At 25.4% G+C, this 18,037-nt stretch overlaps 1 non-coding gene across 1 annotated transcript; it reads right to left on the reverse strand.

Annotated features, from left to right (window-relative positions):
• Positions 1 to 14,049: 14,049 nt before the first annotated feature.
• On the reverse strand, positions 14,050 to 14,121 carry TRNAR-UCU (transfer RNA arginine (anticodon UCU)). The gene has a single exon. It is a non-coding gene; the product is annotated as a tRNA-Arg (tRNA).
• Between the last annotated feature and the right edge of the window lie 3,916 nt (positions 14,122 to 18,037).

Below are 18,037 nucleotides of genomic sequence, written 5' to 3' on the forward strand. Positions count from 1 at the left end.
TATCTGTAATATTGTGAAGTTTTGCATGATAAGGAATAAAGATCTTCAATATAATTCTAAGAATCGACAATCATGGTGCCTTTATGCTTTGACATGCTCGATTTTACAAAATATTTTTTTGGTTTTTATATATAATGTTATATTTTTTTATGTGATAAGAAACAAGCATCTTTTACATAGTTTTTTTATCACATATTGGTAAATATAAATATAAAACACACAATTGTATATGCAACCTCTATGAATTACTAATTTTAATAATTTTTACACTCCGCAAGACATTTGAACCCATCTCATTTGAGAGAAGAAGAGCAGTTGATATAGATATACAGGGGAAGGTCTTAAAAGATTCATCAAGGAGTTTTAAAATATTCCCGATATACTGAACACGTCTGTATAGATAAAATTTATTAAAAGAAAATTAATCCATAAATAAATAAAAATGGTTTATGACTTATATATTTTATAAAACCCATGCAACTATTACATCTATAAATTGAATTTACTGATAAAACATAACAATTTTTTCTATTTTTATGATTCAAATACTGTTTTATGCTTCTTTTCATACAAGTCACAATCTTTTTTCATGTAAAATAACTATTTTTTTAATATCCAGTATATTAATATTTATTTCTTTTAGGCCACGATGTAAATAAATAGACTTTTTATTTTGTTTTTTATAATAAATTACTTTAACAGTTTCATAAATTTATGTGTGTTGTAATTGGTTATAATTTAATTTTTTTGTTCCGTTTATTTCTTAAGGTAACCGTAAATTAAAAAATATTTATTATTTGGATTGTACTGCTGTTCTGGAAATATGATATTTTTTCTGTTATGATGTATCCAAGAACTCAATTTGAATTTTCATTATATATAAATTTATAAACACCTGTATATATCGTGTCAATCAATTATTTTTAAAAATCAAAGCAAAAAAAAGCGAAAATATTAATGGTACTTGAAAAATTAATCAATTTTGAAAATTGCATTGAGAATAGAAAAAAAAATATTGGTAAATCTTAAATCCAAAATTAGTTTAAAGAGAAATCGACATACGATATTACATTGTATTTATTATAAATTATAGCTGTTTTGTGTTTTAATAGAGTTTATTTTTGATTGTTTTAATTATTTTAATCACATATACTATAAAATGTATAATTGTGATAGTTTCATTCATTTATTCAATATTGTTTAAATTCATCTATTTGATTTTCCATTCAAGAATTTGTACTAGAGCATTTAATGCTCAAGTTATATACATTGTTGTTCAATAATACAATGGAACTGCATAATATTTCTATATTTGTTTTTATTTACTTAAAATTATATTAGATCAAGTTTTTTTCTGTTAGATAAAGCATCAAAACACTTTAAAAAGTAATGGTTTATGCGAAATTCATGTATCTTTATATGAAATACCAGTAATAATAAGCTTTGAAAAATATCAGAAGCACTTTTATCACAAAATACATTAAAATTCACTTCTAGAATATTTAAACTGAAATCAGTACGCTATATTTTAAATATTTTAATTTATATATCAGTTTCTATTAATACCAATATAAGAAATTGGTTTCAATAATATGGAATAATTTATTGAGAACTGGTTTTTTTTATTTATTTTGTAATGACCGCTTTTTTATTTTCTTATTTATATTAAATTATGATTTTTTTTGACAAAATTATCATAAAATTCGGTTTTTATCTTTCTCTAAAATATTTCAAGACTAAATATTCACCAAAAAATATTTATTTATTTATTAAAAGTAGAAAGTTGCAAAAAAATATTGGTATATAGAATAGAACTTATAAAAATGGTTTTTTAAATTAATACAGTAAAAGTTTAAATTTATATTTATTATTATTTATATGAAGATTGCAATGTTTCAGCATATATGCTTTTGATTGACAGATCTTAAATTTGTTTTATAATCTAAATAATATTTATTGCCCATTTTAATCATATTTATTCGGGTTGAAATTCTTTTGAAAATAATTTAAATAATAAGACCTTCTTACAAAAACAAAAAATGTTAGTTTCAGTAAAACGCCTTCTGTTATAGCATCTATAACCTCAGAATAAATCTTTTACACATATACATACATATTTTATTGTAAAATGCATTATAATATTATAAAAACAAGTATATTTATATATATTTGTCATATCAAAATTCATTTTTGTCTTTTAATACATTGCGCTTATATTAATATCCCGTTTTTCGCACATTTTAAAAAGATTATATCTGATGAATTATATTTTTAGATTTCGCTGAATTATATATGCACAAGAATGTTCACAATATATTCACATGTTTCAAAAACAGTTTTTTTGGGATTAGAAATCGAGTATAGACATATACGCGCCAACATAAATCTTCTACATTAAATTTTATAGATCAAATACTTCAAAAATAATTTTTTTTTGCGGCTCACTAAGAATTTTAGAAAATATAAATTGTAATTTAAATATAATCAAAAGAGGCGTATAAAATCAGATTTAACAATAATAATAAAATTATATCACATAATCAGTATAAGTATATTTGAACTTTTTTTTTGATTTTAAAATATGTAAATTTATAATGATAAAGTAAATTTAGACCTATTTTATAATTTCAATTTTTTTGTAATTTTACTGCAGTAAGAATGAAAAAACCATGTAATTTATTTTTAGGGTAAAAGAAAATGTATTGTGAAAATAATAAAAATAATTTAATCATGTTCTAAAATATCTTTAATTGGGTTTTAATCGAACATAAAAATAAAAGCATTATAAATTGGGGAAGTTTGGTCTCTTAAATTGATGCACTATTTTTTATGTTCTAATTAACTTTATTTACACATTGAATTTCGTCAATACCGAAAATAAATTTATTTTTATATTATTATTAGCTTTATTTCTAATTTCATATTGTACATACTGGAATATATTTATTTCTAAGTATAGTTAATTTTTTTTCTTCGTTTAATATTGTGAATTCTCGAAATTTATTTATTTTTATATTCTAATTGGCTTTATTTGCTAATTTAATCCTTTTATATGCCGGAATGAATTTATTTTTAAGTATAGTTTATTTTTTTTCTAATTAAGTATTGTGAATGCTCGAAATAAATATATTTTTATGGTCTAATAAACTTCTTATTCTAATTTAATATTGTACAAAAAGATGTATTTATTTTTAAGTTTAGTTAGCTTTATTTTTAGATTTAATATTGTGAATACTGGAAATGGATTTATTTTTAAGTTTAGTTAATTTTTTTCTAATTTACTATTGTGAATGCTCAAAATTTATTTATTTAAATGGTCTAATAAACTTATTATTCTAATTTGATTCGTAAAAAAAGATGTATTTATTTTTAAGTTTATTAGCTTTATTTTCTAGCTTTAGAGTTGTGAATTCTCAAAATTTATTTATTTTTATATTCTAATTAGCTTTATTTGCTAATTTAATATTGTAAGTACTGGAAATAAATTTATTTGGATTTTCAAATATTTTTTTTAAGTTGTGCCTGAGAACAAAAACTAAAATTACGACTATAAATATGGCCCATAAATAAAAAATATTTTCAAGATTTAAAGTTTAAATTGTATTGTGTCTGATTCAAATAACTCAACTCAACTTTGGTTTAAAATAAAATAATATTTTCAAGATTTAAAATTTAAATTGGATTGTGGCAATATTTCAATTCTAGTCATGAGCCATGAAATATTTTAAGAACGAAATTTGCTTGGTTCAATTTCGATTTTTAATTCATAATTTTAGTAACCCCATAGAAAAAGAATGACAATACCACTAATCGATAAAATAGCACTCTATATAAGACTGGGAGGAGATATTTTTCATAGCTACGCCATTATTCTCTTAATAAAAAAAATAATGGTAACACGTTCATGTTCAGGCCTAAGCTACAAAACACAAATGCTTTACTTTATGGTATTTATTACCCGTTATCTCGATCTATTTACACCCAATTTCAATCGACATATACTTGTCTATATGTTTTTCATGAAAATAGTTTATTTGACTCTTCAATCCTTCAGTATCTATCTCATTCGCTTTAAATACTTCTATACATACGATAGAAGATTCGATAACTTCAACATTCTATATTTGATTATACCATCTCTTCTCGTACCTCTTCTAATTGGTGTTGTAAGTAACGGATTTTTTGATTTTATTAAGGAATATTTGTGGTCTACAAGCGTTCTTCTTGAATCAGTTGCTATTCTTCCTCAACTCGTTATGTTGAGAGAGACTGGTGAAGCGGAGGTTATGACCAGTAGATACATTTGTTGTTTGGGATTGTATAGACTGCTTTACTTGATAAACTGGAGCTTGAAGAAACTTAATTCTGTAAAGGTTGATAATATAATGTATTATTCCGGTATTCTTCAAACGCTTTTGTATACTGATTTCTTTATATTATATTATAGGTATGTTTTTTCAAAAAGAGGAAAAAATGTTAAATTACCGTATTAATTCCCTAAAATTGATCTTGGAGGCTATGATTAAAGTGATTTAAAATATTATTCCTAATTATCCCATATTTTTATATTTTTTTTGTTTATTTTATATTAATTAATAGTTATGTTCTTTTTGCAATATAATTTTATATATAAAAATAATGTTTATACTTTTCATAATATTTTAAATCATATTTGTTCATTAATATTCATGTTTTTTTCGAATGTAATCTGTTCAGTACAAATAAATAGCTTATATTTATTAGCATACCATACACTTATTAGTATACCATACACTTATTAGTATACCATACAATTATTAGTATACCATACACTTATTAGTATACCATACAATTATTAGTATACATAAACTTATTGGTATACCATACAATTATTAGTATACCATACAATTATTAGTATACCATACAATTATAAGTATACCATACACTTATTAGTATACGATATACTTATTAGTATACCATACACTTATTAGTATACCATACACTTATTAGTATACCATACAATTATTAGTATACCATACACTTATTAGTATACCATACAATTATTAGTATACATAAACTTATTGGTATACCATACAATTATTAGTATACCATACAATTATTAGTATACCATACAATTATTAGTATACCATACAATTATTAGTATACCATACACTTATTAGTATACGATATACTTATTAGTATACCATACATTTATCAGCATACATGGATTTATTAGTATACCATATACTTATTAGTATACCATACATTTATTAGTATACCATACACTTATTAGTATACCATACATTTATTAGCATACCATACACTTATTAGCATACCATATACTTATCAGCATACATGGACTTATTAGTATACCATACATTTATTAGTATACCATACACTTATTAGCATACCATACACTTATTAGAATACCATATACTTATCAGCATACATGGACTTATTAGTATACCATACACTTATTAGCATACCATACACTTATTAGCATACCATAAACTTATTAGTATACCATACACTTATTAGTATGCCATACATTTATTAGTATACCATACATTTATTAGTATACCATACACTGTTTAGTATACCATACACTTATTAGTATACCATAAACTTATTAGTATACCATACAATTATTAGTATACCATATACTTATTAGTATACCATACATTTATTAGCATACATGGATTTATTAGCATACATGGATTTATTAGTATGCCATAAATTTATCAGCATACATGGATTTATTAGTATACCATAAACTTATTAGCATACATGGATTTACGCGCATGCCATAAATTTGCTATTTCAAATTGTATTAGTTCTTTTAATACACATCATTATTTTGCAATATCAAATTATAATTGACAAATAATTTGAAATATTTATAATTAATACATAGGTTTTAAGATTTATTTTATATTCTATAAGAACATTCATATTTATTCTGCAATATTAATTCTCTTTATAAGTAAATATATTTTTTAAGACATATATAAGCTTATCATATTTTTGCTTTCTACCCACCCTTAAGATAATAAAATAACAAAAGAATAAATCTTTGAATGTAATAATTCATAAAGCTTTAATTTTTACATGATCTTGTTTTACCTTATTGAATTATAATCTTCCTCTACCAAAAAAAAACCTTTTATGGCCACATTTAAAAACTATATTTATACTATTTTTGCCTTATGAATGTTTTTCTACACATTTTCATTTCTAGACTTATTGATTTATGTAACTTCGTTAACCCCAATGTATGTGCGCATGCCATAATTTCGTTTACATTCCCATCTCTTAAAACATTATTATCCCCAATATAATTATTCAAAATAGTTACATTCATTTCTTAAGTCACTCTTCCCAATAATCAAGAGGTGATGAATAGCTTATTAATAATTGAATACCATTGTTAATATTCTAAATACATTTAATCTATGGTATGAGAAAAAACTAATCTTTATAATAATACAAATTCCTTAAATCAAAAAATTATTGCAAAAAATACATTTAACATTTATAATATCTTTTTTAAAAATGATGATAATAATTATTGAAGATTTGTGTTTAGCCTATATTAATTTATTTTCGAATCTGTAAGTATTTCACATGGCTCTTATAAAGCGAAATTTACATAATGAAAAAAATAATACTTATAGGTATTAAAATATAAAAATTCTTGTGATTTTACAGTTAAGTCTACTTGATCAAAACCTTTTCAAGGTTTTAGTTTGTTTTAATATTTCAAAAAATATAAATTTTCAAGAAAAATATTACAAATATTTAATGATTTCTTAAAATGACACTATGTACAATGAAAAAAACCGTATTTTTATCTAAAACCGAAACTGACCTAATATCGGATCAAAATTTTGAGAAGTGGTTCTGGGCTAAAAAAATTTTTATTTATAATTGGAATGAACATAAAAAGTATTCCAAAACAATTATAAGTATTTTTATCGTTTATGTTGTTTTAGATCCCCAAAAAAACCGTTAAAAATACTTTTCTTTATAAATACACGTCATAAGGCATTAACTTTATAGAATCGGTAATTTCTATATCTTTCAAAATTTAGAAAATTACCGATAAAAATTAATATTTACCCATATAAAATTTTACAAAAAAAGTCGTATCTGGTTTTTTTAATCATAAACCTTTCACTAACATATAACTCGTGTATGATTTTTTTTATGACTTGAATAATATAAAAATTTTATCTTTTAGTGTAAAAAAAATTTGCACTGTTTATTTTACGTCTTCAATATTCTAAAAATACCTTAGAGATATTTAAACCAAAATACGTTTCAGGAATTTAACCAGTATATAATAAATCCAATAAATTGGCCTACTGTTTTAGTTATATCACTAATGTAAATGTATAATCTCTAAGCCTGATTATATTTTGAAATCTAAATATATCGTAGCTATTAATTATTTATATGCCACACTTCTTATAGCATAACTAAAACGTGAAATACAAAGTTTAATAGTATATCAAAATAAAATATTCTGCATATCGTTTAATAAAAATTCCAGTTTTATATATCATCTAAATCCAAATCATATTTATGCTACAATAAACAATAAATAAAATATTCTTCTTAACAAAAAATAAGATTTTAAGAGCACATTAAAATAAAAAATGTGTATACATAATTATTACCATAAATCGTTTTTTTTGCATTGTTATACAGAAATTCATTATGCTTTTTTTTACTGTCACAAAATATTGTAATTTTTCTTTTATATTATTGCAAAATTACTTTCCAACTATATTATTATATAGTTGCCTTTTTTTGATTTTAAATTATTTGTTGGAACTTTTAATTTGTATGAAATAAAATTCTATTCATTTTTAATCAGACTACATGGTGCATTTAAACGTTACATTATATTTTATTAAGGGCTCAAAATAAATAAATACTAAATTTGTTTTCAGAGCATATATTCGTTTAATTTTAATCATCAAAAATCTTTTAAATTGTACCCGCCATATAATTTTTTTATTCGTATACAGAATTGATCCTGTATACACTATTAGAAAAATAAGCAATATTATATCAAAAATACCTATAAAAAAACATTTGAATGAAAATCATCTCTAAAGTATTTTCTGGCAATATGTCATCATTTAAAAATTATACCGTGGAACTTAAAATATCAATTGCTCTTTTTTAATAAGATTTTCTGAATATAAATAAAAAAAAAGAAACGAGAAATGTTATAGAATTCATTATAGTATATTCTCTTTTAGATATTATATATTTTTTCCCTTCTATGTAATTTTTTGAAATTAAAGTGTCTAATAAAAAAATTAAACATTCTGATTGGTTAATATATATGTATGAATTAAAGTTTCTGTTCGTAAGTTTTTTTCTTAGTGCTTAAATATTATATATTATATCGATTTTTTTATAGTCTAAAGGCAAGTAAATTTATGGCAATTATTTTTTAGCTTGACATGGTGATGGTTTTAATTATGGCTTTGGTTGGATATTGTTATATAAATACAATAATTTTTAATGAAAAGAAGGTTTTTTTCTGTGTTTCCATAAATATCGTACTATTTTCTAGGACGTAGTTTTCTATTATGGGTATTATGACCACCATATTTCTCAAAATAAAAAAGAAAGATTTAGTTTAATATGATTTTTTTAATATAATAAATTCGTCTGTTCTCAACAATATATAAAACGCGCATTCTTTAAAAAATATTAAAAAAAATTTGCAAAAGATATAATTTATTTATAGATTCCTGCTTTGTATGAAATATAAAAAATATAATCAGCTAATAATCTTCTATGAAAGATTCAACTTACATTTTTATAAGATTATTCGAAAAATCATTTATAATTATTATAATAAAAGTCCAGATATTCAGGCTTTACCATTATTTTTGATATCGTTTAAATTATATTGAAAGATAAATGACAAAAAAAATTGTTGATAACAGTAGTATCGTCGTTATTTGTATTTTCATTAAAAGAAAACGATTTATCAAAAATAATTGCCTTAAAAAAGCGATATTTTTGACTTAAACTGGTATAAATAAAAACCATACAAATTAGTAATTTGTGAATTTTATTTTTTTCCGCACTTTGAAATGTTTTTCCATCTAAATCTATTTTCATAGGAAAGCACATATCAATTGTTAACACACATTGTCCAGAAATTTATAAATGGGTCATATCAAAGTCTTTCATCGAAAAGGTTCTTTGAAGCTTACTGAAGAAATCTTCGTCATCATCAAGCAATGGATCTTTTAGAATATCATCCAATTGCATATCCCTGCTATCTACAATTTTTTTATTTTGTTTTTTATCGGTATTCAGTGTTCCTTTTGATTTAGTCGCGGATTTCTTTGTTGACTTTAAAGGTCCTATTTCAACAGTCGGTTCTTTTTTATCATCAGATGGAAGTTTAACGGATTGTGGTATTTTGGTTTTTTCTTGTTCTTCTTTTGTGGTTTTTTCGGGTGAAGCTTGCTCTTTATCTGATTCTAAAACTGTTTTCGTAACAGTTTTAATAATTTGTTGATTTCGAATTTTTTCTGGCTCTAAAGAATCAACGGAAGATCTTGTTTCAGATGGTGGTTTTTCTATGCTAGGTTTTTTCGTATCATCCGGCAGCTTGACTGATGCTTCAAGCGGTTTTTTTGCTTCTTTAGAAACAAGAGAAACACCAGCTGTAGTGTTTTCTGGCAGATTTGATTCGCTTTTCTTGTCTTTTGTTGGAGGACAAAGATTCCCTTTTTTATTTTCTTCTTGTAGTGTTTCTTTAATTTTTTTAAGAACTTCATCAGCTCTAACCAATACAAACTTTTGATTCTCATTAGATTTACTGCATGGTGCAAATATGAATTTTTCCTCGAAAAGGGTTACACAAATCTGGCTCGGTGAATTTTCTTTTTTCAATACCAGATGGAAATAATCTTTGTCTAGTTCATCAACATAAACATCTTTTGCAACATATGTATCGCCGTTTGGATCATCCATAGACGAGTCACTTTCTACTAAGTGTCCTTTATTGGGGGTCGGTTTGGGGAATATGCTATCTACAGGATCTTCATCATCTTCAAACATGTTTTTTTTATAGGGATGGTCAAGTCCCTGTAGCTCGGATTTATTTCTTGGGGTGATACTGCTATTTCCTTTTTGTCTTGATAAACCATCAGGGCCAAATCCTGAATTATCATTTTCTTCCTGTCTTTTTCTATTTTGAAGGTCGTCATTTTGTTTTTTATTGTCTTCTACTGGATTTCTTATTCTCGGTAAATCATCTCTTCTTCTGCCCGAATAATCATTTGGTGACTGACTAGGGTAATCGTTCAATGATCTTGACATGTTTTTAGCTGGTGAGCCCGAATAATCATTTGGTGACGAACTGGGGTACTCGTTCAGTGATCTTGTCATGTTTTTAGCGGGTGATGTATTTTCTTTATTATCATTATTGTAATATGCATTTCTTTGATCGTTTCCACGTTGTCTTTCAGGGTAGTTTTCCTGTTGATTGTTTTCTGCAGTAAGTTGGTCTGTTGGATCCCAATCATTATCATTATACCCCATATTTTCTGGATCTATTGATGAAGATGGTAAATTTTCGCTTGTCATGGGATAATCATTCTGCATATCTTGTGGATCTGAAATATAACCATTTTGATCTTGTGGGAAATTATCATTTTCTCCAAGATTTTCAAAATTTTGTGTTGTATTAGTTACTGCATATCCTGGTTTATTTCCTTGATCATTACTGATTTGTTGTGTAATTGTACCATTTCGTGTACTCTGACGTTGCGTAACAACACTCGGCAATTGTTGACGCGGTGGCAAATTATAGTTTTGGTTATTTTGTTGCCCTTTTTGCTGTAGTGATTGTCTTGCCCTAGCACGACCATCGAGTTGCGATCTTTGTGGTCCTCTAGAAACAAGATTTGATCTAGGTGCCCTTGATTGTGCTTTTGGATCAATAAGTGATTTATCCGCCCCGACAAACATTGGCTGTCTTGCACCACCTTTCTTGCTTTGATTATTATCTGCCCCTTTCGGTGATGTATTCTCTTTTGCCATTGCATGTGTCTTGTGTATCTCTTTTGGATCACGACGATTTGGCCCAGCTATGGCTTTAGATCCACCCCTACCCCTATCACTTGAGTTGTTATCAGAACCAAGGTTAAACAAATCCAGTGTTCTTCTACTTTCAGAAAACCCGACTTCCCTATCTTTCGTGAAAGTACTATCAGTAACCCTCACAATAATGTCTCTTGCGAGTTGACCAAGCGTATAATATTTCTTATTTCTAAAAAAATAAACTACACGATCGTGCACAACAACATACATATTCTCGATATTTTCTAGTCTAGGTTTTTCAAGAACCAATCGATCGCCCATATGCGTGACATAGTTTTCTGAGCCACGAAGCTTCATCATTCTTAGAGCTTCAACAAAATTGACAGATGTGTGGAGTATGAAAAAGAAGCGAAACATGCGGATGCAAAAATGTGACGATATCTTTTTTATTATTGAGGAATCGTGGGATTGGGTTGGTAAGTTTTTTTCTGGTCTTGTTTTACTTTTCATCATTTATGTTTTATTGCCTGTCTTTGCTCAAATTTCATTTTAATGTTTTATATCTGAAACATCTTTTGGACAACCAATGATCATTTATTAATTAAGTATTTATTCGTCGGTTTGGTATTATATGAATTAGGTTTTTGTGTTTTAAATGTGACAAAGTATATTTTTTGCATTAATTGGTCGGAACCATATTTGAATGTTCTTATAAAGTTTCGTACAAAAAATTTCATGTGTGTTTACCATAACTTAATAAATTTTTGTGTGTTTTAAAAGAAAAAAAATAAAAAAGGAATGGTATTTGGGTTGGGATTATCAAAAAATTCTTTCAATGAAATATTGATAAATTCATTTAAATATAGATGACACATTTATTTTCTTTGAAATCAAAAACACTGTATAGACCAGCCTTAAATAGTCATTTAAAAATTATCAGTATTTAAAAATTGAAAATTAAAATAGATTACTTTTATATAAAAATGTGGATTAAAATATATATGATCAGTGTTTTTGCGGCTTAAAGCCATAAAAATAAATTTTTAATTCCGATCAACTATTTATTTTATGATACACCCAACTTAAAAAAAAAAACGTATATGGAGATAGATCACACTCGTATTACATTTTTATAGTAACTGCACAAAGTTTAAGAAAATTTCTTTGGATGATCCCCGGAAAATTAAAATAAATTTAATTATTTGTATAAAAGAAACCTAGCAGATAGTGAATGCTTTCTTTATGTATAAAAAATACAATAGATAGATTTTCTATGGTGCCTTTTTGTATTTTTATATAAAATCATTTAAAAATAAATTGTATTTTTTTATTATTAAGGGGTTAGGAGTACTTTTTATTAAATCTTAAATTTCTGGTAAGATATTGAATTTTGTTGATGAATTATGAAATACAATTTAACCTATTATTTTATTGATTTTATATGCTACGATACGAATCTTCATAATTCGGATTTTTTTAGCATGAATTATTAAGACAAAAAAAATATGTACATATGCTTTTATTCCTACTGTTAATCGAAATAAATATTTTTATTGTGGTTTTTTTATATTTATCTGTAAAGGACGAAAATCAAAAGATTGTGCGTGATATTTTAATAAAAAATTTATGTGGTGTTTATTTATATATAAAGAAAATTAGACAGCATCTATTAAAATATTTAAATATCCAAGATCCTCAATTGAGAATTCATAATTACTCAGTGCCTCTATTAAAATAAAAATTCATTTGATACGTTTTTGTGCAAAAAACAAGTTTTTGCGAAGTTTTTTATAATATATTACAGCTAAGGGGTTTTATATATAATTGAATTATTTAATTGATTATTTTGGATATAAACTTATTAAGGTCTTTTTTTCATAGAGAATAATTTGAATAGTGTACCTTTTAATATATTTAATAGGGTTCTTTTTATAAATATAAATCCAAATAAGTAGTTTTTTTAGATCCAAATTATTCATGTGCTTTTATTTCTAACAAATTTTGGATTTTTTGTATAAATACAATAAAAAGAATTTTTATTTGAATGTAATTCATTTTTGTGCTTCTATTAAAATATAGAAATATTATTAGTATTGATTTAAAATATCAATAATATCAATACATAATTATTTGTACCAGTTAGATTGAACTATAAAGCTTCATAAGAGGTTTTATATATTTCTAAATTATTTAGCTGACTATATATAGATAGAAAGTTATTACGGCTTTTTTTTCATATAAGGTAATTTATGTGGGTTAAATTAAAGGTTTTTTTAAATTTATGATAATTTAAAATATATGATCTCAAATTATATTATTGGAAAAAATAGAAATGATTGGTAAGAATGTTCGTATAAAAATAGATCACAAGACAAAATTCCTTATTTTATAGAATATTTCAAAAATAACTAATATCATAAGTGTTAAAAATGTTTGTGATTATTGTCGACTACTTTTTTCATTTATAACACAATTTACCGATGCTCATAGTTATTTTTTTTTATTATTTAATAATTTTACGTAAGATGAAATTTCATTAAATTATTTTTTTCAAATCATAAATTTTTCTTAATGACTATCCAATTTTTTCTATGACTTTATTACTATTAAAATTAATTCGAAGAAGCAATCAGCATTCTAAGATCTCACATTATAAAAATATCTTGGATTTATTGATTATTTAACTACCATAAAAAATCTATGAATAATTGTATCAAAATTAATAAATAAACATTAAATACAATCCTCAAAATACACATACGAGAATAAATATTTTTTTAGAATCCAATTTAATCTTTACATGTGCTTTTTGTTAAAAATATATTTAATTGCCCTTGTGTTGTGTAATATTCCCAATAGCAGATCACGTCTAAATTGATAAAAAGAAGCATAACCCAGAAATAGATAAATCTAATCTTTGCCCTTGTGATGTTAGTTATTACGAGATTATTATATAAAAACTGTGAGCAATAAAATTACATAAAAGAACGCTCCAACGGGGACTTGAACCCCGAGCCTTTTGATTAGAAGTCAAACGCGCTACCATTACGCTACTAGAGCTTAATACATGCAAAGCAGCATAATATAAATTTTATAAAAAAGCGTTTACTATACTACGAATATAATTATATGTTTACCTCACAATTGTCTATTCATATCAAGCAAGACTTATATAAATGACATTAGTTTATGCTGAAAATCTTGATATTGTATTTTTTCTGTGCTTGCTTTTATGACATTTTGCATTCCTTAAAGGTAGAAAGTAAATATAATAAAAATAATAGTTCTAGAAATTAAAAAAAATTACAAGAATTTCATGGTATTATTAAATACAATATTCATCTATATGTTAATTTTTGATTTGAATTTCTTATTTTGTCAAACAGATTTGTGATACAATCAGCCCAACATGCTTCATCAATACTTTATATCTCTTTCTCGGGTAAATCCGTATCCATACCCCGTCTTCTCTCAGATTTATCTGTTCAAGAGTATCTCACACCCCAGAGTTATTATTAAATTTATGTCTATTTATTTAAGAATGAAATAATATTGTAAAAGAATAATCAAGATTAAAAATTATTAATGAAATGATTATAATATGTTAAACCTAGTATCTATAAGCTTTTAGATTTGTAGAAACATATTTATATAAACTAATTTGGCGAACAATATGAGTTATGATTTTTATAGATAATTAAGACAAAATGTGCTGATAAACGTATGCTATTCATGTAGTAAAATGGTATTTTTATCTTTAATTTCAAATAATAATATATTGCTAGGAACCAGACTTCTTATTAAATGCTCAATTTAAGGTTTATATTGGTTTATTTAAATTTCAGTAGAACCCTTATATAGATTAGGAAAGAAATGCGATAAACTTAGATTAGTAATCCATTCATTTAAAGTAATAATTTTTTTATATTCTGTATATAAAAGTTAAAAATACGATAAACCTAGTCTGGTAATTCATTCTAAAAATAAACAATTTTATATATTCTTATACAAAAGTTAAAAATACGGTAAACCCAGTTGATAATCATTCTAACAAAGTAATAATTTTTTTTATTCTGCAATTAAAAGTTAAAAATACGATAAACCTAGATGTGATCTATCCTAAAAATAACCATAAAATATATCCTGTATATAGTGGCAGTATAAAAAAGTATGATTTAATTTAGCTTTAATTTAGTGCATTGGGAATTTAAAGTATATAGATAGCATCATGGCCGTCAGGAATACAAATACAAGAACAGCAGGACCGTAGAGATCATCATATGGTCCAGGATCTCTAACCCTGATTTTCCCCGCACGCCAGAAATAAAGATAAAGGGCATAAATAGCAAAAATAGCCGAAGTAATAATAAAAACAATGCCACTATACTTAGCTCTTGTATCCCCGAGCCCCATCATAGCAGTACCAATACCTCCAATAAAGATAGAAAAATGTAACCAACTCAAAAAAGTTCTTTCATTCGCAAAAAATACCTTTGGTTCGACTCTTACAGGAATAGCAATCCGTTTATCGTCGATTTCCATGTTCATAATTCTGCTAGAATCCGTCATATCATTTTCATTCCCTGTCAAAATTTCTAAATGATTATTTTTCCCAATATTTATTTTATTTTGATTAGATGGAATATCGATGATAATTCCATGATTACCAAACGCTTTTTTTGATTGATTTTTATATTCTCTTCTTATTTCTGTGTTCATTTGTGGAAGCCAGTATGGAATATCTTCTATTTGTGGATACAGTATAGAAGTTCCATGAATAAATTTTGAAAATTTATGAACGTGTTCGATTAAAGAAGAGTTCAATAAATCTTCTATCCATTTGGGTTTTGTCTCATCTAGTGATTGAAGCTTTATTTCTAAAATTGCGTATGGAAATCTTACTATATCTTTTTTTTTGAGATTATAAAATGGATAGTCACAATCTACATCCTTTCTTCTCCAATTAGTTACTATACTATCAAAACCCCCTGTACATTCTTTTATCATGCAAAGCGACGTGTCTAAAGATACTCTTACTTTTGCCGAATTGGGTTGTTGAAACGCTGTTCTTTTATAGAACGTTCTGGTCATTGGTCTCAGCTTCTTATTGATTATATTGTTTTGGATTTCGTTATAAAGAACATAGGTGTCTTCTTTTTCATCATCATTACTTAATAATGCTTCAACGTCTTTCCAAACATTCTTTCCATGAATATAATCATTTACTTTATTTTCTGGAATCTTAAATCTAAGCTTTTCAGATTCTTGGCCTGTCCAATCTTCTTCGTGCCTCTTTCTTTCAACGAAAACATTAGTGGTCATTTTTCTCGTATACCATCGAATCCTTATTGCTTCGGCGCCTTGAGTCTTTCTCAATCTTCCTTTATATAGATCAAAATCACAATTATCGAAATAAACACTAGAAATACACGTATCGTGATTCTTATGGTCCCAGCTATGATAAGGACTCACAACATCATTATCTTCCGAAAGAATATTGCTACTGAGATTTTGTTGAGTAACCAAACTCGAGGAAACGCTCTCATTTTTTTTTAAAGCGCATGAATCATCTTTATTTGTAAAAACATAAATGGGAAGATGCTTGAGAATCTGGCATTTAAGTTGCATAAGATTTTCTCTATGTACCCAATACTTATTCGTCTTTCGTATGAATTTTTGTCCACTAATACTACCCCCATTTTTTTCTATGTCACGATGTGTACTTGTTAAAGAAATCTTACTGATTCTGTACAAAAGTTCGTTATTGTTTTCAAGTTCAAGAATTTTTCGTTTCAACTTTCCTTTATACATCGGTCTTAAAATATACTTAGTTGACTTATCATGTCGCTTTAAAATCTTATTAAATCCTACTATATTCGTATTTATAAACTCAGAAAGCTGACTAATGTCATCTTTTAACTCTTTATTTCGAAACTTAACTTCTTCTTGTAATTCAAAACTACCATCAACAACATCAAAAAAAACTGCTTTTGCATCTCTTTCAAGTTCCATAGACCTTCGTGTAAACTCACCTTGCTTTACACTTACAAAATCCCATACGCGTCTCATCTCAGCATCTAACTCAGTAACAAAATTATGCTCGGTATCGTCATTATAATCGGGTGCTTCTTTTATTATTTTTCTTAAGCGCGCATAATCAATGTAATAGTATTGGAGACTCGGATGCTTGTGTTTGTTCAGGTAATCTTCATATTTCATGGTTTGAATGTTGTCTCAGTGCTTATATATCAACAAAGAAGTGTGTTTGAGATTGCACTTATTGTTTTGATTCTCGTATAAAATGATTAGATACTGTTACATGAATGATCCTAATTATTAAATAACCAACGTACCGTATTTTTTTCTTGATCAAAATAATATGTATGAATTCGTAATTGCAGTGATCTTATAACTTGCAAAAGTTTTACATAATTAATCAATAATAGATAAATATCAAATGATCTGTTTCTGTTTAAAGATATAACAATAGATAAGAAAGTATACTAGAGAAAGTTATAAAATGTTTATAATTAGAATATAAACTAAAAAATATATATCTAATGAAAATAGATGCGTATTTAGCAAAATAGATGAATAAAAAACCAAGATAGGTAAATTTCAATGAGAAGATTAAAATTTTCAATATTTAAAAATTTTATAAGACCAGGATGATTTTTTTTATAAACTATATTTTTTAACTTTGAATGATGCTTGAAAAGAGTAGAGATATCGAAGAAAGTGTAAGAGAGAGAATATAGCAAAGATTAGATACGATGGTTCCCGGGAAGTCAATCAAGCTAAGCTGGAAGAAAAAAATTTGAAATTTTTTATAAAAAATACTTAACTTTGAATGATACTTTTAAGAACTAAATATAGTATACGAAGGGGTAATTAAAACACCACAGATATTTTATTCATATATATTGATTTAATATAAATTATACTGTATAATAAAATAATTTCTTCATCTCATTAA

The sequence above is a fragment of the Rhyacophila brunnea genome, unplaced genomic scaffold (genome assembly GCF_057557595.1).
Source record: "Rhyacophila brunnea isolate RB1 unplaced genomic scaffold, BYU_Rbru_1.0 scaffold_138, whole genome shotgun sequence".
In the NCBI taxonomy this organism is placed as follows: domain Eukaryota; kingdom Metazoa; phylum Arthropoda; class Insecta; order Trichoptera; family Rhyacophilidae; genus Rhyacophila; species Rhyacophila brunnea.